Here is a 24379-nt window from a genome sequence, read left to right as displayed (position 1 = left end):
CCCCGTGGCTACAAACATCTGCCCCCAGCCACCCCAGAAAAGGCACATCTGGAAGATGCGCCTATTCTGGCACTTGGCCACTCTCTTCCCACTCCCTGTAGCGGTGGGATATGGGGTAATGAAGGGTTAATGCCACCTTGCTATTGGAAGGTGACATTAAGCCAGATTAATAATGGAGAGGCGTCAATTATGACACCTATCCATTATTAATCCAATTGTTGGAAAGGGTTAAAAAACACACACACACATGATTTAAAAGTAGTTTAATGAAATAAACACAGCGGTTGTTGTAATAATTTATTGTTCTCTCAATCCATCAGGAACACCCTCGCTTGGAAAAATAATAAACGCACAAGATACATACCTTCTGGTGAACCATCTCGTCCCACGAAGTAATCCATCTGAAGGGGTTAACTAATATTACAGGCAGGAGCCCTGCTAAATGCAGCTGTGTGCTCCGTGCCTGTAATCCCCGGCGAATGAATGAAATGTAGGTCATTGACCTACATTTCGTTCAGTCGCGGTGATGCGCCCCCTGGTGGATGTCCTCATATGACCTGGAGCGTGGGAAAAAGTTCCCAGGCTGCAGTTCATGAGAACATCCACCAGAGGGCGCCTCACCGCGACTGAACGAAATGTAGGTCAATGACCTACATTTCATTCATTCGCTGGGGAATTACAAGCACGGAGCACACCGCTGCATTTAGCAGGGCTCCTGCCTGTAATATTAGTTAACCCCTTCAGATGGATTACTTCGTGGGACGAGACGGTTCACCAGAAGGTATGTATCTTGTGCGTTTATTATTTTGCCAAGCGAGGGTGTTCCTGATGGATTGAGAGAACAATAAATTATTACAACAACCGCTGTGTTTATTTCATTAAACTACTTTTAAATCATGTGTGTGTGTGTTTTTTAACCCTTTCCAACAATTGGATTAATAATGGATAGGTGTCATAATTGACGCCTCTCCATTATTAATCTGGCTTAATGTCACCTTCCAATAGCAAGGTGGCATTAACCCTTCATTACCCCATATCCCACCGCTACAGGGAGTGGGAAGAGAGTGGCCAAGTGCCAGAATAGGCGCATCTTCCAGATGTGCCTTTTCTGGGGTGGCTGGGGGCAGATGTTTTTAGCCACGGGGGGGCCAATAACCATGGACCCTCTCCTGGCTATTAATATCTGCCCTCAGTCACTGGCTTTACTACTCTGGCGGAGAAAATTGCGCGGGAGCCCACGCCAATTTTTTCCGCCATTTAACCCTTTATTTCAGCAGCTACAGCGCTGAAATTTTGCACATACACACTACTAACATTAGTAGTGTGGAATATGCAAAAAAAAAGGGGGATATGAGATGGTTTACTGTATGTAAACCATGTCTCATATCCTGTCGGGTTTGTGCAGGAGAAATGGGAAGCCGGCAATTGAATTAGCGGCTGTTCACAGATATCACGCTGAATGAAATCTAAATACAGAATATATATATATGTGTCTCAATGACATATATATATATATATATATATATATATATATATATATATATATACTGTATATATGTTTTCCCGAACATTTGAGCACATAAATCCATTAGATGTCGGTTTTGCAAGCCTGCGCAAAAATCTCGCAGTACGGATGCCATACGGATTACATACGGAGGATGCCATGCGCAAAATACGCTGACACACCCTGACTACGGATCAATATTTTGGGAACATTTCTCAGTATTACGGCCGTAGTACGGACGTATAATACGTGGCGTATTTTCTTACGCCCAGTGTGAGGCCGGCCTTAATGTGTTTTCTACATGTGTTTTTTCCACACTCATTAGAATGTTTAAAAACGATGCAAAAACACTGACAGAATTGACTTGCTGCAGATTTAAAAAAAACAAAACAAAACAAATTACTTTTTAACTAGGTTTTTTACAAAAAATAGGCAAGAAGGAAAATGTGATAAAATAATATAAGAGGCTGATTTATGAAGACTGGCATATCGCATGCTCACACTATGCCAGTCATGCTGGAGTATACGGCGACCAATCTATTAAGAGGCGCATGCAGTGCGCCGCGGCCAGAGACTGTAGTAGCATTTCTGGAGATGAAAATCCCAGTCTTTTTGTGCTTAATTTTATGGAGGGCGTACCCCTGTTCTGCCCATGCCCCAACTCCACCCATTTTGGCAGAGTTAATTCAAACTGTCAACTGACAACTCCACATTGCCCAAACATATTGCAACTTTTCAAAGCTGTTAAGCTACTTTCCTGGCGTAAAACCTTTGATGAATTGACCGCAAATTGTTTAACTTTTCAATCCTAGCACCAGCACTCTGGCGCTGTCTGCCACTTTCTGTTTACTGGGCTGCCATCATGTCACGCCAGGTACTGATTGTTCCCACTGAGGCCAATAACAAAAAAGTATTGCCCCCTTTATTATTTTATCACGTCCTAGAATTCTACATCAGAGAAGAACGAGACAACATTCCTCTCCCAAAACTGTTGTAAAAAGTAGTGATGTTACTCAATGGCCCTGGCCTAATTTTTTGAGCTGTGTTGCTGCCATTAATTTCTAAATTATTTATTTTTTTCAAATGAAATGGAAAAATGTCCAGCGTTCACCTTCTGACCTGTGATCTATATTCTGTAGTGAATACAATACTCGGATAAAAGATTTTGAAATCTTTGCATTCTTGTTTTCTTTACATTTTACACTTCATCCCAACTTTTTTTGGAATTGCGGTTGTAAGTGATACATATCCGTAGTTCAGAATATTGACATAAAAATATTAGCAGCATTTACTGTGAACTGTAAAATATTGAGAATTACAGTTTTTTTCCCTACAAAATAAGTAATGCCAAGTTTAAAAGAACCTTTCTTTGTCATAGACCCATTCCTTTAAAAGGATTCTCGGGACATACTGTATGAAGTTATTGACAGATTCCCAGTATAGGTCATCAGTATGAGATTTGTGTGGGTCTAACCCCCTACAGTCAGCTGCTAGCAGCTCCGGTGGCAGCCGAATGTAATGGAATTGAATAGATCTGACTGCTCAACTCAGTGCAAAGTATAGCGGCCTCTGACGGCGACTGCAGATCAGCATTTATTCAAGAAAATAGCTTGGACTCCCACTGATCTGATATTGATGTCTTTTTCTGAGGGTACGTCATCAATATCATGCCTGGAGAACCCTATCACAACCTTGGGTGTCCTCCTCTGCACCTGCTCTAGTTCAACGATGTCCCAATCGAGCACTGTACTCGGTGGTCTCCATCAGGCCCATAGATGGGTAGTGAAGCTTCATTCCAGTAGAGCATTTTAAAGCAGTATCGGTGGAGGTCCCGAAAGCCAGGCCACTAGAGATCAGCAACTTATGACCTATCCTGTGGAGATATAATTTTTTTAATATATTGCAATGTGGGGAATAACTCTTTAAAGGGAATCTGTCACCAGTTTTTTGCCACTCCTATTGATAGCAACATTATGTAGGGGTAGAGACCCTGATTCCAGCGATGTGTCACTTACAGGGCTGCTTACTGACCTTTTAATAAAATCACTGTTTTATCTGCTGTGGATCTAGCAGTTCTCTGAATGCTGAGCTCTATATAACCCCGCCCACACCTCTCATTGGCAGCTTTCTGTGTGCACTCCAATCAGTAGTAGGGGCGGGGTTACACAGCTTGTGAATAAGGAGCACTACCTAGCAGCAGATTTACTAGACCACTAGTGATAAAATCATTGTTTTATCAGCATGAGATTATCAAAACTACAGCAAGCAGCTCAGTAAGTGACCCATTCCTGGAATCAGGATGTTTGGCCCTATGTTATGCTGCGCTCAGATTATTCTATTAAATGCTGAAAACTTTCCTACTTGCCGCTCCCTCACCCCTTTATTGCATTTATTGCACTTCTGAGGGATTTCCCAGCACCTATTCCCCCTTCTCTGGTTAGCTACGTGTATTATGCATACATTTATCATGCAGAAATGACCAGGACTACATTCTCCATCATGAAATGCTGCCTAGTTCATAATCATACACTTTACTTGACATGTTAAGTAGTGCTGTTCAATAAATATTAACTTACAAAGCCTGGGGATATATTTTTGCAGTTGGTCAGGAAATCCGGATAATTTATAGATACAAATCTGGCCCTTTCTTTTGTAGATTATTAAAACTGCCTATTATCCTGTATAAAAGCTCATGAAAAATGATTTTACACAAAAAATCTTGGCCAATTTTTTTGACTGATTACATCAGACAATTTTAGGGTCAGATAACTCCTGACCGAGGGTGTATGTACCATAGAAGCAGCCCCTGCAGCTGGGGCTCATGGATCGATGCTGCCCAGACTAGTTTGGCTACATTATTTATGAGTATCGACAACATTCACAGGATCCAATTGTTGATCCAATAGACAGTGGTATAAAGGTAGAAATGGGGCACAGGGCCGGTTGACAAAATTCTATAGGGGTGCAAACATACACTCACTGGCCACTTTATTAGGTACACCTGTCCAACTTCTTGTTAACACTTAATTTCTAATCAGCCAATCACATGGCGGCAACTCAGTGCATTTAGGCATGTAGACATGGTCAAGACAATCTCCTGCAGTTCAAACCGAGCATCAGTATGGGGAAGAAAGGTGATTTGAGTGCCTTTGAACGTGGCATGGTTGTTGGTGCCAGAAGGGCTGGTCTGAGTATTTCAGAAACTGCTGATCTACTGGGATTTTCACGCACAACCATCTCTAGGGTTTACAGAGAATGGTCCGAAAAAGAAAAAAAATCCAGTGAGCGGCAGTTCTGTGGGCGGAAATGCCTTGTTGATGCCAGAGGTCAGAGGAGAATGGGCAGACTGGTTCGAGCTGATAGAAAGGCAACAGTGACTCAAATCGCCACCCGTTACAACCAAGGTAGGCCTAAGAGCATCTCTGAACGCACAGTGCGTCGAACTTTGAGGCAGATGGGCTACAGCAGCAGAAGACCACACCGGGTACCACTCCTTTCAGCTAAGAACAGGAAACTGAGGCTACAATTTGTACAAGCTCATCGAAATTGGACAGTAGAAGATTGGAAAAACGTTGCTTGGTCTGATGAGTCTCGATTTCTGCTGCGACATTCGGATGGTAGGGTCAGAATTTGGTGTAAACAACATGAAAGCATGGATCCATCCTGCCTTGTATGGAGCATCTTTGGGATGTGCAGCCGACAAATCTGCGGCAACTGTGTGATGCCATCATGTCAATATGGACCAAAATCTCTGAGGAATGCTTCCAGCACCTTGTTGAATCTATGCCACGAAGAATTGAGGCAGTTCTGAAGGCAAAAGGGGGTCCAACCCGTTACTAACATGGTGTACCTAATAAAGTGGCCGGTGAGTGTATATCTCCCCACCTCCGCTGTCAAAATGATGGCAGGTTTCCTGACGGCAACAGTGCCTATACAGAACACCACATGGTATCAGTTGAGATGGCTTTGCCGCATCTCAAATGCTGCACTCTGCATAGGCAGTTACTGAGATGAAAAAGGCTGCACTAAGTTTTCTTCTCTCACTTGATGTACAATAACAAATTGTATTGTGGTACCGTACACTTGTAATTTTGTATAAAGTGGCCATTCATTATGTGTATGCCTGAGTGTATGTATATATATATATATATATATATATATATATATATATATATATATATACACACACACACAGTACAGACCAAAAGTTTGGACACACCTTCTCATTTAAAGATTTTTCTGTATTTTCATGACTATGAAAATTGTACATTCACACTGAAGGCATCAAAACTATGAATTAACACATGTGGAATTATATACTTAACCCCTTCCCGACCTTTGACGCCACGTAGGCGTCATGAAAACCCGTGCCAATCCGACCCATGAAGCCTATGTGGCGTCATGGAATGATCGCGTCCCTGCAGATCGGGTGAAAGGGTTAACTCCAATTTCACCCGATCTGCAGGGACAGGGGAGTGGTACTTCAGCCCAGGGGGGGTGGCTTCACCCCCCCCCCGTGGCTACGATCGCTCTGATTGGCTGTTGAAAGTGAAACTGCCAATCAGAGCGATTTGTAATATTTCACCTAAAAAACTGGTGAAATATTACAATCCAGCCATGGCCGATGCTGCAATATCATCGGCCATGGCTGGAAAACCTAATCTGCCCCCCCCCCCACACCCACCGATTTCCTCCCCAGTCCTCCGTTATGTGGTCCGCCCCCCTAAGTCATCCTGTCCGCTCCCCCGTCCTCCTGCCCGCTCCCCCCGTGCTCCGATGTCACCCCCCCGTCCTCCGATCCACCCCCCATGCTCAGATCCCCCCCCCCTCATACTTACCGAGCCTCCGGGCGTCCGCCCATTTTCTCCATGGGCGCCGCCATCTTCTAAAATGGCGGGCGCATGCGCAGTGTGCCCGCCGAATCTGCCGGCCGGCAGATTCGTTGCAGGTACATTTTGATCACTGCGATATAACCTATCACAGTGATCAAAATAAAAAAAATAGTAAATGACCCCCCCCCTTTATCACCCCCATAGGTAGGGACAATAATAAAAAAAAAGAAAATATTTTTTTTTCTTTTCCCACTAGGGTTAGGGTTAGAACTAGGGTTAGGGTTAGGGTTAGCTTTAGGGCATGTGCACACAGTGCGGATTTGGCTGCGGATCCGCAGCGGATTGGCCGCGGATCCGCAGCGGATTGGCCGCGGATCCACAGCGGATCGGCCGCTGCGAATTCGTAGCAGTTTTCCATCAGGTTTACAGTACCATGTACACCTATGGAAAACCAAATCCACTGTGCCCATGGTGCGGAAAATACCGTGCGGAAACGCTGTGTTGTATTTTCCACAGCATGTCAATTTTGTGCGGATTCCGCAGCGTTTTACACCTGTTCCTCAATAGGAATCCGCAGGTGAAATCCGCACAAAAAAACACTGGAAATCCGCTGTAAATCCGCAGGTAAAATGCAGTGCCTTTTACCTGCGGATTTTTCAAAAATGGTGCGGAAAAATCTCACACGAATCCGCAACGTGGGCACATAGCCTTAGGGTTAGGGTTGGAATTAGATGTAGGGTTGGAATTAGGGCTAGGGTTGGAAATAGGGTTAAGATTAGGCTTGTGGTTAGGGTTACGGATAGGGTTAGGGGTGTGTTGGGGTTACAGTTGTGGTTAGGGTTGGGATTAGGGTAAGGGTTGGAATTAGGGTTAGGGTTAGGGTTGGGATTAGGGTTACGGGTGTGTTGGGGTTAGGGTTGTGGTTAGGGGTGTGTTGGGGTTAGGGTTGTGATTAGGTTTATGGCTACAGTTGGGATTAGGGTTAGGGGTGTGTTGGGGTTAGTGTTGAAGTTAGAATTGAGGGTTTCCACTGTTTAGGCACATCAGGGGTCTCCAAACGCAACATGGCGCCACCATTGATTCGAGCCAATCTTGCGTTCAAAAAGTCAAATGGTGCTCCCTCCCTTCCAAGCCCCGACGTGCGCCCAAACAGTGGTTTACCCCCACATATGGGGTACAAGCGTACTCAGGACAAACTGGGCAACAACTATTGGGGTCCAATTTCTCCTGTTACCCTTGCGAAAATAAAAAATTACTTGCTAAAACATAATTTTTGAGGAAAGAACAATTATTTTTTATTTTCACGGCTCTGCGTTATAAACTTCTGTGAAGCACTTGGGGTTTGAAAGTGCTCACCACACATCTAGATAAGTTCCTTGGGGGGTCTAGTTTCCAAAATGGGGTCACTTGTGGGGTGTTTCTACTGTTTAGGCACATCAGGGGCTCTGCAAATGCAACGTGACGCCCGCAGACCATTCCATCAAAGTCTGCATTTCAAATGTCACTACTTCCCTTCCGAGCCCTGACGTGCGCCCAAACAGTGGTTTACCCCCACATATGGGGTATCAGCGTACTCACAACAACCTGGGCAACAAATATTGGGGTCCAATTTCTCCTGTTACCCTTGTGAAAATAAAAAATTGCTTGCTAAAACATCTTTTTTGAGGAAAGAAAAATTAGTTTTTATTTTCACGGCTCTGCGTTGTAAACTTCTGTGAAGCACTTGGGGGTTGAACGTGCTCACCACACATCTAGATAAGTTCCTTGGGGGGTCTAGTTTCCAAAAAGGGGTCACTTGTGGGGTGTTTCTACTGTTTAGGCACATCAGGGGCTCTGCAAACGTAACATGATACCCGCAGACCATTCCATTAAAGTCTGCATTCCAAATCGTCACTACTTCCCTTCCGAGCCCCGGCATGTGCCCAAACAGTGGTTTACCCCCACATATGGGGTATCAGCGTACTCAGGAGAAACTGGACAACAAATTTTGGGGTCCAATTTCTCCTGTTACCCTTGGGAAAATAAAAAATTGTGGGCTAAAAAATCATTTTTGAGAAAAGAAAAATTTTTTTTTGTTTTCATGTCTCTGCGTTATAAACTTCTGTGAAGCACTTGGGGGTTCAAAGTGCTCACCACGCATCTAGATTAGTTCCATGCGAGGTCTAGTTTCCAAAATGGGGTTAATTGTGCGGGAGCTCCAATGTTTAGGCACACAGGGGCTCTCCAAACGCTACATGGTGTCCGCTAATGATTGAAGCTAATTTTCCATTCAAAAAGCCAAATAGCGTGCCTTCCCTTCCGAGCCCTGCCGTGCGCCCAAATAGTGGTTTACCCCTACATATGGGGTATCATCGTACTCAGGACAAACTGGACAACAACATTTGGGGTCCAATTTCTCCAATTACCCTTGGAAAAATAAAAAATTCTGGGCTAAAAATCATTTTTTAGGAAAGAAAAATAATTTTTTATTTTCATGGCTCTGCGTTATAAACTTCTGTGAAGCACCTGGGGGTTTTAAGTGCTCACTTTGCATCTAGATAAGTTCCTTGGGGGGTCTAGTTTCCAAAATGGGGTCACTTGTAGGGGAGCTCCAATGTTTAGGCACACAGGGGCTCTCCAAACGCGACATGGTGTCCGCTAACGATTGGAGCTAATTTTCCATTCAAAAAGTCAAATGGCGCGCCTTCCCTTCCGAGCCTTGCCGTGCACCCAAACAGTGGTTTACCCCCACATATGAGGTATCGGCGTACTCAGGAGAAATTGCACAACAAATTTTAGGATCCATTTATCCTGTTGCCCATGTGAAAATGAAAAAATTGAGGCTAAAAGAAATTTTGTGTGAAAAAAAAGTACTTTTTAATTTTTACGGATCAATTTGTGAAGCACCTGAGCGTTTAAAGTGCTCACAATGCTTCTAGATTAGTTCCTTGGGGGGTCTAGTTTCCAAAATGGGGTCACTTGTGGGGGAGCTCCAATGTTTAGGCACACAGGGGCTCTCCAAACCTGACATGGTGTCCACTAGCGATGGAGATAATTTTTCATTCAAAAAGTCAAATGGCGCTCCTTCCCTTCCGAGCCTTACCATGTGCCTACACAGTGGTTTACCCCCACATGTGAGGTATCGGTGTACTCAGGAGAAATTGTCCAACAAATTTTAGGATCCATTTTATTCTGTTGCCCATGTGAAAATGAAAAAATTGAGGCTAAAATAATTTTTTTGCAAAAAAAAGTACTTTTTCATTTTTACGGATTAATTTGTGAAGCACATGGGGGTTTAAAGTGCTTACTATGCTTCTAGATAAGTTCCTTGGGGGGTCTAGTTTCCAAAATGGGGTCACTTGTGGGGGAGCTCCAATGTTTAGGCACACGGGGGCTCTCCAAACGCGACATGGTGTCCGCTAAAGATTGGAGCCAATTTTTCATTCAAAAAGTCAAATGGCGCTCCTTCCCTTCCGATCCCTGCCGTGCGCCCAAACAGTGGTTTACCCACACATGTGAGGTATCAGCGTACTCAAGACAAATTGCACAACAACGTTCGTGGTCCAGTTTCTCCTTTTACCCTTGGGAAAATAACAAAATTGTAATTTTTGTGACTAAAAAGTTAAATGTTAATTTTTTCCTTCCATGTTGCTTCTGCTGCTGTGAAACACCTGAAGGGTTAATAAACTTCTTGAATGTGGTTTTGAGCACCTTGAGGGGTGCAGTTTTTATAATGGTGTCACTTTTGGGTATTTTCTGCCATATAGAACCCTCAAACTGACTTCAAATGTGAGGTGGTCCCTAAAAAAAATGGTTTTGTAAATTTTGTTGTAAAAATGAGAAATCACTGGTCAAATTTTAACCCTTATAACTTCCTAGGAAAAAAAAAAATTGTTTCCAAAATTGTGCTGATGTAAAGTAGACATGTGGGAAATGTTATTTATTAACTATTTTGTGTCACATAACTCTCTGGTTTAACAGAATAAAAATTCAAAATGTGAAAATTGAGAAATTTTCAAAATTTTCGCCAAATTTCCGTTTTTTTCACAAATAAACTCAGAAATTATCGACCTAAATTTACCACTAACATGAAGCCCAATATGTCATGAAAAAACAGTCTCAGAATCGCTAGGATCCGTTGAAGCGTTCCTGAGTTATTACCTCATAAAGGGACACTGGTCAGAATTGCAAAAAATGGCCAGGTCATTAAGGTCAAAATAGGCTGGGTCATGAAGGGGTTAACAAAAAAGTGTGAAACAACTGAAAATATGTCTTATATTCTAGGTTCTTCAAATTAGCCACCTTTTGCTTTGATGACTGCTTTGCACACTCTTGGGATTCTCTTGATGAGCTTCAAGAGGTAGTCACCGGAAATGGTTTTCCAACAATCTTGAAGGAGTTCCCAGAGATGCTTAGCACTTGTTGGCCCTTTTGCCTTCACTCTGCGGTCCAGCTCACCCCAAACCATCTCGATTGGGTTCAGGTCTGGTGACTGTGGAGGCCAGGTCATCTGGCGTAGCACCCCATCACTCTCCTTCTTGGTCAAATAGCCCTTACACAGCCTGGAGGTGTGTTTGAGGTCATTGTCCTGTTGAAAAATAAATGATGGTCCAACTAAACGCAAACCGGATGGAATAGCATGCCGCTGCAAGATGCTGTGGTAGCCATGACAGTTCAGTATGCCTTCAATTTTGAATAAATCCCCAACAGTGTCACCAGCAAAGCACCCCCACTCCATCACACCTCCTCCTCCATGCTTCACGGTGGGAACCAGGCATGTAGAGTCCATCCATTCACCTTTCTGCGTCACACAAACCAAAGATCTCAAATTTGGACTCATCAGACCAAAGCACAGATTTCCACTGGTCTAATGTCCATTCCTTGTGTTCTTTAGCCCAAACAAGCCTCTTATGCTTGTTGCCTGTCCTTAGCAGTGGTTTCCTAGCAGCTATTTTACCATGAAGGCCTGCTGCACAATGTCTCCTCTTAACAGTTGTTGTAGAGATGTGTCTGCTGCTCTGTGTGGCATTGACCTGGTCTCTAATCTGAGCTGCTGTTAACCTGTGATTTCTGAGGCTGGTGACTCAGATAAACTTATCCTCAGAAGCAGAGGTGACTCTTGGTCTTCCTTTCCTGGGGCGGTCCAAATGTGTGCCAGTTTCTTTGTAGTGCTTGATGGTTTTTGCAACAGCACTTGGGGACACTTTCAAAGTTTTCCCAATTTTTCGGACTGACTGACCTTCATTTCTTAAAGTAATGATGGCCACTCGTTTTTCTTTACTTAGCTGCTTTTTTCTTGCCATAATATAAATTCTAACAGTCTATTCAGTAGGACTATCAGCTGTGTATCCACCAGACTTCTGCACAACACAACTGATGGTCCCAACCCCATGTATAAGGCAAGAAATCCCACTTATTAAACCTGACAGGGCACACCTGTGAAATGAAAACCATTCCCGGTGACTACCTCTTGAAGCTCATCAAGAGAATGCCAAGAGTGTGCAAAGCAGTCATCAAAGCAAAAGGTGGCTACTTTGAAGAACCTAGAATATGAGACATATTTTCAGTTGTTTCACACTTTTTTGTTAAGTATATAATTCGACATGTGTTAATTCATAGTTTTGATGCCTTCAGTGTGAATGTACAATTTTCATAGTCATGAAAATACAGAAAAATTTTTAAATGAGAAGGTGTGTCCAAACTTTTGGTCTGTACTGTATATATATATATATATATATATATATATATATATATATATATATATATATAAAATCAGATTTAGTATAAGTACTGGTTTCATTGTACAAAAAAATATTTGGAATATACACTTTAATCTGAAATACCTATTTATTAACCATAATTGGTCTGGTAAACGTGATATAGAACTGCGAGATAGAAATGAACATGTATTACATGCTCTATGCAGTGTATCCTCGTGTCTCCACGTAAAAGTAAGTTTCATTAATAATAGGTTCCGATTAAGACATCAAAAGAGCATGAGTCCTACGAGAAGGCTGATTACCCTCTTCTGGGCCAAAAACAACTGAGAAATATCTGGCAAATACTACACTTGGAGTTTTATTTTTTTATTGGTTTCATCTGGATCAAAATAGCTATAATGTATAATGCTGAGTGTTCGGGTTTACCAGAAGGTGAACTCATCGGCATCTAAGATTACTCTGTTATTACTATAGTTAAAATTATATATTCTATTTATTGTTTTTTTTTTGTTTTCAATGGGAAAATACATATAGTATAAGCACTAGACTGTAAAAGGAGGGAGTCTGTGATCAGGAACATAAAGGGGGTTATCTGAGATTAGAAAAAAAGAGTTTAAAAAAAAAAAAACAATTAAAAAAAAAAACCCTTTTTTTCTCTAATCTCAGATAACCACCACAGCGATAACAAAGCATTACACAACCCACCTATTATATTAGGTTGTACATACTGTATGACCCATTTCAACATATTAGTATTTGATGAACCTAAATTTTTGGTCAGATTAATACATTAAGAAAAATAAATATACGGTAAATGGAAAAAAGAGTAAAATAAAGTTAATGTCTCTATTGATGTGACAAAGGGGATTGCTCTTCCAGAATGTCTTATCATTGTGAGACTTAATAAATGTCAAATGTATTCTTCATCAAGTTGCTGGAAAACATTTTCTCCAATGAAGTGAAAAAAAGAGAATGTATATTTATTTTCACTTATATACAGAAGAAAGGAAACCTCACTAAAGGAAGAAACCCCACCAATCAGATTCTTGAAACAATCCATTAAATCATAATTACGATGGATAATTTCCTTGGACTTGGATTTAAGCAAGTGCTCATAATCCTTACCTTTCTGAGCCCCTCTGCTCTGCACCTCTGTACTGAGACAGGGGAGTTCCCATACTCTGTACATGTGTAGTGTACTGATATTGCTGAGCAGCAGTTAAAAGCAGCTTCTAAAGAAGCATTAACTTGCTATGTGAAACAGGACTGCGGCCTCGTATCTAAGAGACAAGAAAGCAAAATAAAGGAATGAATAATAAAAATTAATAACTTTCCAATCCATAGAGTGTAATTAAATATATATAAAAAAAAAGTTTAGTAACTTTTCATAAACTTTTACAACTTTTGAAAACTCAGTCTTTCGTTTTTTCAGGATGTATTGCAAGTATGAGGGATCGATTTTAATCTTTTGTGATTCATTATTATTTTGTTTCTACTGTATTGACTTCTAATGGGTCTTTCATTCTTACATTTATGGGTAGTAGGCAGAACTGTACAGCACTGGTTTCTGGTGCTTCAAAGAACCCTTACTTTAGCCGTATAAATGGTGACTCTTCTGTTATTATTAAAGCAGATATGATGCACAAAAATTGATTTGCCCAAACATCATGTCCTCCTGACCTAATCTGCCCCGATCCACCTTATCACATCTACCATCCAGCAATACGCTCATGGACCTCTACCAATCTGGAAGAAGCCAGCAGAGGTATCGGCAGAGAACCTAATGAAGCTTTCCCTTCTAGTTTAGTTTTTCAGAGCACAGAACAGTCACGAGGACAGGCTTGCCCAGAATAAAGCCTTTAATCATAAGTATTGGCTCCCTACTGCTATATTTTGGTTAATATTTCGATAAACGATCCTTCATTCTTAATTTTGCGACCTCAACACAATTTTTTTCCTCCTAGATATGAAAGTAATAACAGGATCACATAACCCACTCCGTAATGAAAGCTGCTCACTAGATATTTTCTATGGATTTTGTAGTGTGCGCCTTTTATAATGTCAGGTTTTAGCTCTCAACAACCTTTTTTTTTTTCACTTTTGCCTTCCAAACGGTTCAAAATGCAAAAGTAATGTAATCAATCAGCCTTAATCCCGGCTTTCTCCTTCGTACATGTGAAGAATTACCGCTACTGCTCTGCAGCACAGAAAGGGTTAATAGAGCAATTCTCTGCTGAAGTGAAGGGCAGGAATTCAGGCGCCTTGTAGGGCCCTCGAGAGCTGGAGAGGTTATTCACTTGTATATCAGAAGAGGGGTGAAGTTATACTTAGATATGGATGTCTGCACAGCACACAGCTCCATTGTAAACCGCCTTGTAATGAGATATACTGAGCAGCCATGGTCCAGCTTTGGAGGATTTCAAGAGCCCTACAAGATCAGAAAGTCTGAGGAGGGTGAATGTAACTTTGTCACTGCTAAGTGTTTGCTGTCCTGAGTTTATCTGGTCGCTGCATCCTGGGTGTCAGGTGCCACCACGCCTCACGACAAGGGTGGCATTCAAGTCTTCCTAGGACATATAACTTTTTGTAGCCTATTTTTTCAAAAATTTGACAATTAAATATACGCCATTATTATTTTTAAGCAATAACATATGTCATTACCAGATAAAATATTTGATATAGTATGTGTAATGTAGTTAAATACAAGCTTTTCATCTTGGTCATTAATAATGAGCGAATGTGCTCGGATAACGTGTTCTCCGAGTATCTTGGGCATGCTCGGATAATATATTCGAGTCCCTGCGGGTGCATGTTTTGTGGTGGTAGACATCCGCATCGCATGCAGAGATTGCCCGTTTGTTTGGCAATCCCCGCTTGTGTTTCGCCCTGTTTACCGCCAGGGATAGCCTAACAAACAGGCAATCTCTGCATGTGTTGCAGCTGTCTACTGCCACAAAACATGCAGCCGCAGGGACTCGGATATATTATTCGAGCACGCCCAAGATACTCGGATAACACCCGAGCATGCTCAGATATCAGGTTATCCAATGCTCATCACTGTTGGTTATCTAAACCTAAAGGTGCCAGGAAGAGGAGAGAAAGGTGAAATAATATTATACAACAAAATAGAAATCAAAATTATGATTATTTTTTAGATGAATCAGATGCATCAAAATTGTATCTGTTTTATCTTCTAGATGTAAGACGCTTCATTTTACATGATGGCAAAAATAGTACAAATTGTCTATTGTGATAGAATTGAGACTGGGCTAAGATAAATTCGCACAACTGCCTAATCAGTCGTGTTAGAGAATTTGCTCTTTGTCACTTTATGATGCTCATAAGAAGGTTCAAGTTTTGCCTGGGGTGTTCTTTTAAAAAGGTCTTAGACTTTCGAGAAACTAAGTAAATCTGAAGGTTCTTTTTTGTAAGATATTTTCTATTCTCATACGATGCCCAGATCCTCACCCTGGGATATTTGTTCCATAACATGTTGTTCATAGTCATAATATATGTGCAACAAAACCCGGCACTCAACTTCAAGATGGGATGCTGAACAATTTATTGTGTAGTGTCAACAACAAAACGTTTCGGTCCATTCAGACCTTCCTCAGTTACAATTTGTGAGGTGTGTAGAATGAAATTTCACTGCCAATAGAACACTATTGGAATCACTTGTATACCAGAGACTGCTTCTGGAGTGCTTTATGAGCTTATATACACTCACTGGCCACTTTATTAGGTACACCTGTCCAACTTCTTGTTAACACTTAATTTCTAATCAGCCAGTCACATGGCGGCAACTCAGTGCATTTAGGTATGTAGACATGGTCAAGACAATCTCCTGCAGTTCAAACCGAGCATCAGTATGGGGAAGAAAGGTGATTTGAGTGCCTTTGAACGTGGCATGGTTGTTGGTGCCAGAAGGGCTGGTCTGAGTATTTCAGAAACTGCTGATCTACTGGGATTTTCACGCACAACCATCTCTAGGGTTTACAGAGAATGGTCCGAAAAAGAAAAAAAATCCAGTGAGCGGCAGTTCTGTGGGCGGAAATGCCTTGTTGATGCCAGAGGTCAGAGGAGAATGGGCAGACTGGTTCGAGCTGATAGAAAGGCAACAGTGACTCAAATCGCCACCCGTTACAACCAAGGTAGGCCTAAGAGCATCTCTGAACGCACAGTGCGTCGAACTTTGAGGCAGATGGGCTACAGCAGCAGAAGACCACACCGGGTACCACTCCTTTCAGCTAAGAACAGGAAACTGAGGCTACAATTTGTACAAGCTCATCGAAATTGGACAGTAGAAGATTGGAAAAACGTTGCTTGGTCTGATGAGTCTCGATTTCTGCTGCGACATTCGGATGGTAGGGTCAGAATTTGGCGTAAACAACATGAAAGCATGGATCCATCCTGCCTTGTATGGAGCATCTTTGGGATGTGCAGCCGACAAATCTGCGGCAACTGTGTGATGCCATCATGTCAATATGGACCAAAATCTCTGAGGAATGCTTCCAGCACCTTGTTGAATCTATGCCACGAAGAATTGAGGCAGTTCTGAAGGCAAAAGGGGGTCCAACCCGTTACTAGCATGGTGTACCTAATAAAGTGGCCGGTGAGTGTATATCCGGGTGAGGACGCGGTGTCCACCGCTTGTCGTTATTGTATGCCGGAGTCATACAATAACGACAAGCGGTGGACACCGCGTCCTCACCCGGATATATATAAGCTCATAAAGCACTCCAGAAGCAGTCTCTGGTATACAAGTGATTCCAATAGTGTTCTATTGGCAGTGAAATTTCATTCTACACACCTCACAAATTGTAACTGAGGAAGGTCTGAATGAACCGAAACGTTTTGTTGTTGACACTACACAATAAATTGTTCAGCATCCCATCTTGAAGTTGAGTGCCGGGTTTTGTTACATATATTAGTTAAAAGGTGTGGGAACCTACCCGTGCACCTACGGTAGCAGTGCTCACGGTCTAGTCCACCGCATAATATATGTGCATGCATCCCAGAGTTATGTATCCCACAACTATGAGACATACGGAACTCAGACAAAAAGCCTTACATAAACTTTCCATAGAGGACCGTAAGCTCCTGTAATGCCTACAAATTTCAGAAGCAGGATTTCAGAATGTGGCCCATTGAGTCAGGTAAATGTCAGACAAGTTTTATGAATTTTCCAAGATTATAAAAAAAAAGGTTGAAGAGAAGGGATTCCGTTCTTAAATTCCCCACTGCACCAGCGACACCACTCTGGTGCTCCCCACTGGCCTCCTTATTAGTGTGTAACATGAATGATGCCATTGTGCTGTACACCATTGAGACTAGAGACTGCATGCAGCGGTCATATGGGCAGATGGGTATGTCACTGCTGCAGCACAATAAGCATGTAAAGCATTGGTGCAGCAGTGCTGGGGTATCAGTAGTAGTAGTGTCAGTACTTGTTTTCTTTTTCCCTCTTTGGACATTTTTTCAGACCTAAACGTGAAAAAACTTTTGGAGCATTGCTTCCAAAGGCAATGCACGGTGGCTCAGTGGTTAGCAATGCAGCCTTACAGTGCTGGGGTCCAGGGTTCAAATCTCACCAAGGGCAACATCTGCAAGGAGTTTGTATGTTCTCCCTGTGTTTGTGTGGGTTTCCTCTGGGTTCTCTGGTTTCCTCACACATTCCAAAAGACTGACTGATAGGGAAATTAGATTGTAAGTCTCATTGGGGAGTCGGGGACCGTGATGATCATGTATGTAAAGTGCTGCGGAATATGGTGGCGCTATAAAAGCAAAGCGTAATAGTAACTATAATAATAACAATTCTCATTGCATTGCATAGTAATAATAATAATAACAATGCTTCTTGCCTGAGCAATGAGGTTCTATACTATAGTTCCTGTCCTTGCAAATGTGTTGTTCATTGTTTATTTCTAATTTCTGACCCAGCATATACATTGACCTTGATTCTTATTTCCCGCCTACTATGATCTCCTGCTTCTCTTCCATAATTGACCGCTACCAGCCCTGGGATTTTAATTGTCCTCAGTTGCAAACAAATAAACTGCTTATCGTTCTCGAAACCTATGCCACTATCAGCAGTTTGTCAGATTAGACACAGTACAGCTTTGGCTTTTGCAGTCCCATTGTGCCTTTCTCTTCTTTGTGGCTCCCTAGGTGATGTCTGCCCATGGCCAGGGTTCTGTATCTACTCATTAATTATTTTGTTCTTTTCCCAACCCTAGGTGATCCAATTTTCTAGTGTTTTTTATTCCAGTCCCACTATGATCCTGCAGTCCCAGTAACATGAAGCCTATTGGGAAGTAGTAAACCCCTTGGGTCGAGTCAAGCTTGGCTTTAATTAAACTGAGAAGTGGAGAAGCCCACTATCCCTGGTATTCACCCTTTAACTCCTGTTCAGGGATCTGGAGCTTCATTGCAGAGGTTTTCAGGAGGCATCCACAGAGTAGTTGCCCTGCGAGATAGTAGAATTTGGGACATCAGGCCAAGACAAGATACATATGTGTAGTCAGACAAGCTGAGGTCAGGACAGAACTCTATTCATACAATGGCCAGAAGGTCAGGGCTGGTAGAGGCCAAATATGGAAGAGAAGCAAATGATCAGGGCAGGTGGCAAACAAGAATCAATGTCAGTGTATATGCTGGGTCAGAAACTGGAAAACAACACTAAAGAACACCTTTGCAAGGGCAGGAACTACAGTTTAGAACCTCATTGGTTAGGCAAGGAGCATTGGAGGAAGGTCTGATAACTGACACAGCTGTGCATTAGTTGGAGATGATGGACTGTGGTGCATAGAGACAGGAAGTCAGTGCCTGGTCAGTGGAAGCACCAGAGGTCCCAGCCAGAGAAGTAAGTTAGAGACCACATGACTATAAAGAGAGTAGGGGTTCACTGGTAGACTGGAGACCAACAGAGTTAAGGCCACCCCCAGTAGCTGGCACAATATTCTCTCTAGATCATGTTAGTCAACTGAGATACAAAAAAGTTGTCAAGTCCTTGGAGCTTGGTTTGTAGTTCTTCTGGTTCAATGGAGGTCACTCATTATGGACTTTAAATTTTAGTTTTCTTTGGAAACGAACAGGATGATAAACACGTAGATTATAGAGATGATTTAAAGCATTTTGAAATAGAGATTAATTTTGTCAGTCAACAAATCTTAAACTTGCCCTTACCTGCTGAGCTGCAAAACATTCAGTCACAATCTGTTTTTATCTTGCCAGACGTGATTTAATAAAATAACAGACAGAGAATATGTAACTTTCTCCCACCCAACTCATTAATGAGCTCATCGTACTGTTTGTGTAAGGGCCGAAACGTGCGGGGAACCCACCACCGGGTGATACATTATAGATCTAGAGTCTCACAGTTCGGAATTTCACAACTAAAAGCTCTTAGCCTTACATAGACCATGGTGTCACTCTCCTTTGTCCAGCATTGACAATGTTAACAACCAACTATAGCTGTATGGGTACCCGGGATACGGTTTATTGTTCCTTAGCTTGTATCACATTACTTTGCTGTGTTAAAAGAGTGGAAAATTGGCAATATAACTTTAACGTGAAACTTAACTCTACTATGGTTCATCATGCATGGAATTCCTCCAAGTAAGAGAGGCGAGAAGACAATCATATTATTATAATATAATATCAGTGACTAGGACGAGACTTGTCAGAGAAGAGCAAACTTTTCTAAAAAAAAAGATATAAATTGTATCCATTAGCCCATTAATTTCACGTTTAATTATAGATTGACCAGTATGTTATTATTTCTATCGACAGGTTCTTGACTGTCCACAGCCAGCAGTAGGCAATGAGAGGCACTAACGGCATGAAGGTCAACCAAAGGGACTCATATCCATTAATGTCGACACTATATGGACGCCAGTCATCTTTAATGTGGTCGATGATTAATAAAAATAAAATTAATTTGAAGGTGATAGATTAGGTTGGATACAAGTGTGTTATTACTTTTTTAGCCTCTGTGTTAAAAGTGCCTCTGCCCATTCTTGTCTATGTGAACTTTGAAATGATCCAACATTTTTAACATTTTTATTTGCCATAGAATTATACATATTCTGGTTTTCATTTCATTGGTTTCTTGGATGAGACCCCAGAAACTGCTATGATTTGGGGGCCAGTACTCTTCTTACCGTGCATTTTAAATCTTTAGATTTGAGGCCTCACAGCCAATATTGTCGGGACACCCAGAAACGTGAATGATGTTTTTTTTTTCTGCAGTAAAAATGACAATGCTGTTTAGACAATTTTGAGAAAGCTTAGATCAGACAGTCTGAAAATAAGTCAAACTGATCATAGTGACTCTTGCTGGATGACTATTTCGGCACATTTTAGACACTTGTTTATCTTTACACCATCTATTAGTTGGCTTACTTTGCGTCATGCTTTTTTGAGAACATTGACAAAATCTTGTAGCACTTTGGTGCCAGTTGCTTTTTAAGCATGAGAGAATATATGGTTGTGTTACCCTAGCCTTAGGCTGTAAGCCGGCATGGTTCCCTACTGGCGCCCTATACAAGTCATATCCGTGTGCATTTAGGATACTAGAATACATGGATGGTAGGCGTGTGAGTGGTTATATTACCAGCATTGTGCACCTGTACAGCCTCTGCCTTTTATAATGGGTTCTTGATGCATTCCATAGTACATTAGTATCGTAACCAGGTATTGGTAAATTTGCCTGCTTCCTTTTCTATGATTTCATTTTTTGCATATGGAGAGATCTGTCAATCTAGATGAATGGGCAGAAAAAATATTGCGAGGACCTGCCCCTTGGACTAGTCACCTTGTTCCGACCATGCTTTCTAATATGTAGTTCTGTAAAGTCACCTTGATCCGGCCATGCTTTCTTATATGTAGTTCTCTGAAGTCACCTTGTTCCGGCCATGCTTTCTAATATGTACGTCTCTGAAGTCACCTTGTTCTGGCCATGCTTTCTAATATGTGGTTCTCTGAAGTCACCTTGTTCCGGCCATGCTTTCTAATATGTGGTTCTCTGAAGTCACCTTGTTCCGGCCATGCTTTCTAATATGTATGTCTCTGAAGTCACCTTGTTCCGGCCACGCTTTTTATTTTGTAGGTCTCTGAAGTCACCTTGTTCCAGCTATGCTTTCTAATATGTAGTTCTCTGAAGTCACCTTGTTCCAGCCATGATTTCTAATATGTAGTTCTCTGAAGTCACCTTGTTCCAGCCATGCTTTCTAATATGTAGTTCTCTGAAGTCACCTTGTTTCGGCCATGCTTTCTAATATGTGGTTCTCTGAAGTCACCTTGTTCTGGCCATGCTTTCTAATATGTACGTCTCTGAAGTCACCTTGTTCCAGCCATGCTTTTTATTTTGTAGGTCTCTGAAGTCACCTTGTTCCAGCCATGCTTTCTAATATATAGTTCTCTGAAGTCACCTTGTTCCAGCCATGCTTTCTAATATGTAGTTCTCTGAAGTCACCTTGTTCCAGCCATGCTTTCTAATATGTAGTTCTCTGAAGTCACCTTGTTCCGGCCATGCTTTCTAACATGTAGGTCTCTAAAGTGACCTTGTTCCGGCCATGCTTTCTAAAATGTAGTTCTCTGAAGTCACCTTGTTCCGGCCATGCTTTCTAATATGTAGTTCTCTGAAACTTTGTAGCATTTCAAAGTAAAACATTAAAACATATTTTGAAAACTGGAACCGGATACTCATTCATGTTGCTTGTGGTTCCGGCAGCATGAATCAGATGACAGGTTCCCTTTAAGAATATTTTTCCCCTTATTAAACACAAGCAATAATTTCTCCCCTATCGAGAAAAGTGCTTCCTAGACATGACAGTGCTATATTTTGCATACAAAAATTCCCCAGGAAATAGAAGTCATAATTTCCCTGCTTAGCTAGGCTTTTAATGCTTCATGCCAGGGACATAGCCAGAGAGAACTATCACAAGGAGTTGACACTTGACTTTGGACCAAAGGTTTTATATTAAGTGTAAACCTAATTAGCAGTCAGGGCTCATATGCACGGAGTGACTTGAATCTTAGAAGACATGGAGTCTTCCAAATTTCCGGCATATTTAATATTTTGTCAAATATTTCTATGGAAACGGAGTTTGTGAGATCTTTGGATATTTTAAGTTTACACAAGTCTGTTTGTGAAATGTATTACTACAGACAGGATGTCAATCATCACATCTTTTATTTGTTTTCTATTGAAGGTAATTGAGCTGTCGTCAGCGGCCAAATGGGAAAAGACTCTACGTATCTGATGAGATCATCGAAGCCAGTGTACATGGCTGAATGATTTCCCCCATAGGGTATCATATACCCTCATTCAGCAGATTCTGGGTAAAGCTATTGATATATAGTCTAGAAAAGGCATCAGTCACCATTCTGTGAGTTACAGCCCATGTTATATTACAATATATTTTCACAGAACCATTCAGTTAAAGGAAGCCTTGTTGGTTAGTGTCCTATTAAAGAATGTTTCCGTAGGCCATGATCACACTTATCAGTATTTGGTCAGTATTTTACATCAGTATTTGTAAGCCAAAATCAGAAGTGGAACAATCAGAGGAAAAGTATAATAGAAACATATGCACCACTTCTGTATTTATCTCCCACTCCTGGTTTTAGCTTACAAATACTGATGTAAAATACTGACCAAATACTGAACATGTGAATGTGGCCTTAGACTGACTCTCCACCACCTATATCTGTAGTATAGTCGCCATACCTAATGTGCTCCGTTATGCTGCAACTGCCTCGCATTGACATTGGTGCCCTGTTTTCTTTTAGTGCCCCAAAATGATTACCAGAGTGGAATGGGGATCGATATTGAAAGTCTAAACATCACTTCTCTTTCATGTTCTCTGCAGTGTCAACCATCATCATTGTCGCAAGTCCATCACACAGTAGCGGCAAGGCGGGGGAGGTGTGGTTCAGACCTTACACAGCATTCCAAATGTAGTCACCATGTGGCAAAAACACAAGTGGTTTTACCATGCATTGCTTTGTGTACTTTTCTTTGCCATGCTTAAACATAGTCGTGAAGAGCGAGACAGGAGCAGAATCACTAATGAATGGTTCTCAGCAAAGATGGGCTTCTCAATTCATGGGTCTCCTGTCCATCATCCAGGCCTCAGTAGTCTTAGACCACTGAATGAAGGGCTCGTGAATCTCTTACAGTCTGGGGTCCTGGGCACGACTTTTGATTAGCCAGGCTGTGGCGACATCATCATTGCAGCGTGTCACACAGCGTCACGCCATCCCGGTAAATCAGAAGCCACATTGAGGATCTCAAAAGATTAGAGGTTCTCGAGCCAGAGACTACTGACCTGGCAAATAGACTGGACTCCCGCAAATTAATCTGTTCTTTTTTATTTATAGAAATTATTTTGGTAAAGAATCATAATGTATGTTATCTGAGAAAAATAACCCTTACATGTCCAATGTGCTATGGCATTCGAACATGAAAGAGACCACAAACACTTTAAGGGCAGCACAATGGCTCAGTGGTTAGCACTGCAGCCTTGCAGCGCTGGAGACCTGGGTTCAAATCCCACCAAGGACAACATCTGCAAGGAGTTTGTATGTTCTCCCCGTGTTTGCGAGGGTTTCCTTTGGGTTCTCTGGTTTCCTTCCACACTCTGACATGCTAATAGGGAATTTAGATTGTGAGCCCTATTGGGGACAGTCATGATGTATGTAAAGCGCTGCAGGGTTATATAAGCAAAGCATAATAAATATATTAAAGTTTTCCTTGATTTTCTCAGATGCCTTTTATAGTCATATGTTAAAACTTAGTTGTTTTCAAAATCTCTTTTTTTTTTGGTTGATACATAGATGCGGTGTCCTGAGTTTATGCATTACATTTGTTTGCTAGATGATGCAAACCATAATTTCATTATTGAAGTCGTTTTTAAAGTGCTCCAGTGCCTAGATATTTCTGATACACATTTATTGTAGTGCCTCCTGGAGTCCTTTGGATTTCTTTCAAAATTATCCCCCTAGGCTAAGTTGTCATGATGAATATTTGCCAAGTCTTGTACCTTGATTCTTATTAGGTGCACATTTGCTGCTAGAGTATGGGGAGATCCAGGTTGTGGGACTGAGCAACAACTCAGAGAAAGAGACAACAGTGAAAATGTTCCATTAATTCAGGGAAATCTCATTGGCTCTAAGGTTAGGAAGTGGGACTTTGTATGTAATGACATTATGGTGTTGCATTGACATCTGAGAATTTGCTACTTATGAGTTTTTCCCAAAAGATTTTTCACATGCAAATTGCAATATATCTGCAGTTTGGAAGGGTTTTTCTCAGCAAAATTGAATCTCTAAAATTGTTG

Source organism: Ranitomeya variabilis, chromosome 4 (assembly GCF_051348905.1).
Source record: "Ranitomeya variabilis isolate aRanVar5 chromosome 4, aRanVar5.hap1, whole genome shotgun sequence".
NCBI lineage: Eukaryota > Metazoa > Chordata > Amphibia > Anura > Dendrobatidae > Ranitomeya > Ranitomeya variabilis.
The sequence above is the reverse complement of the archived record's forward strand: the minus strand, read 5'-3'. Positions refer to the sequence as shown.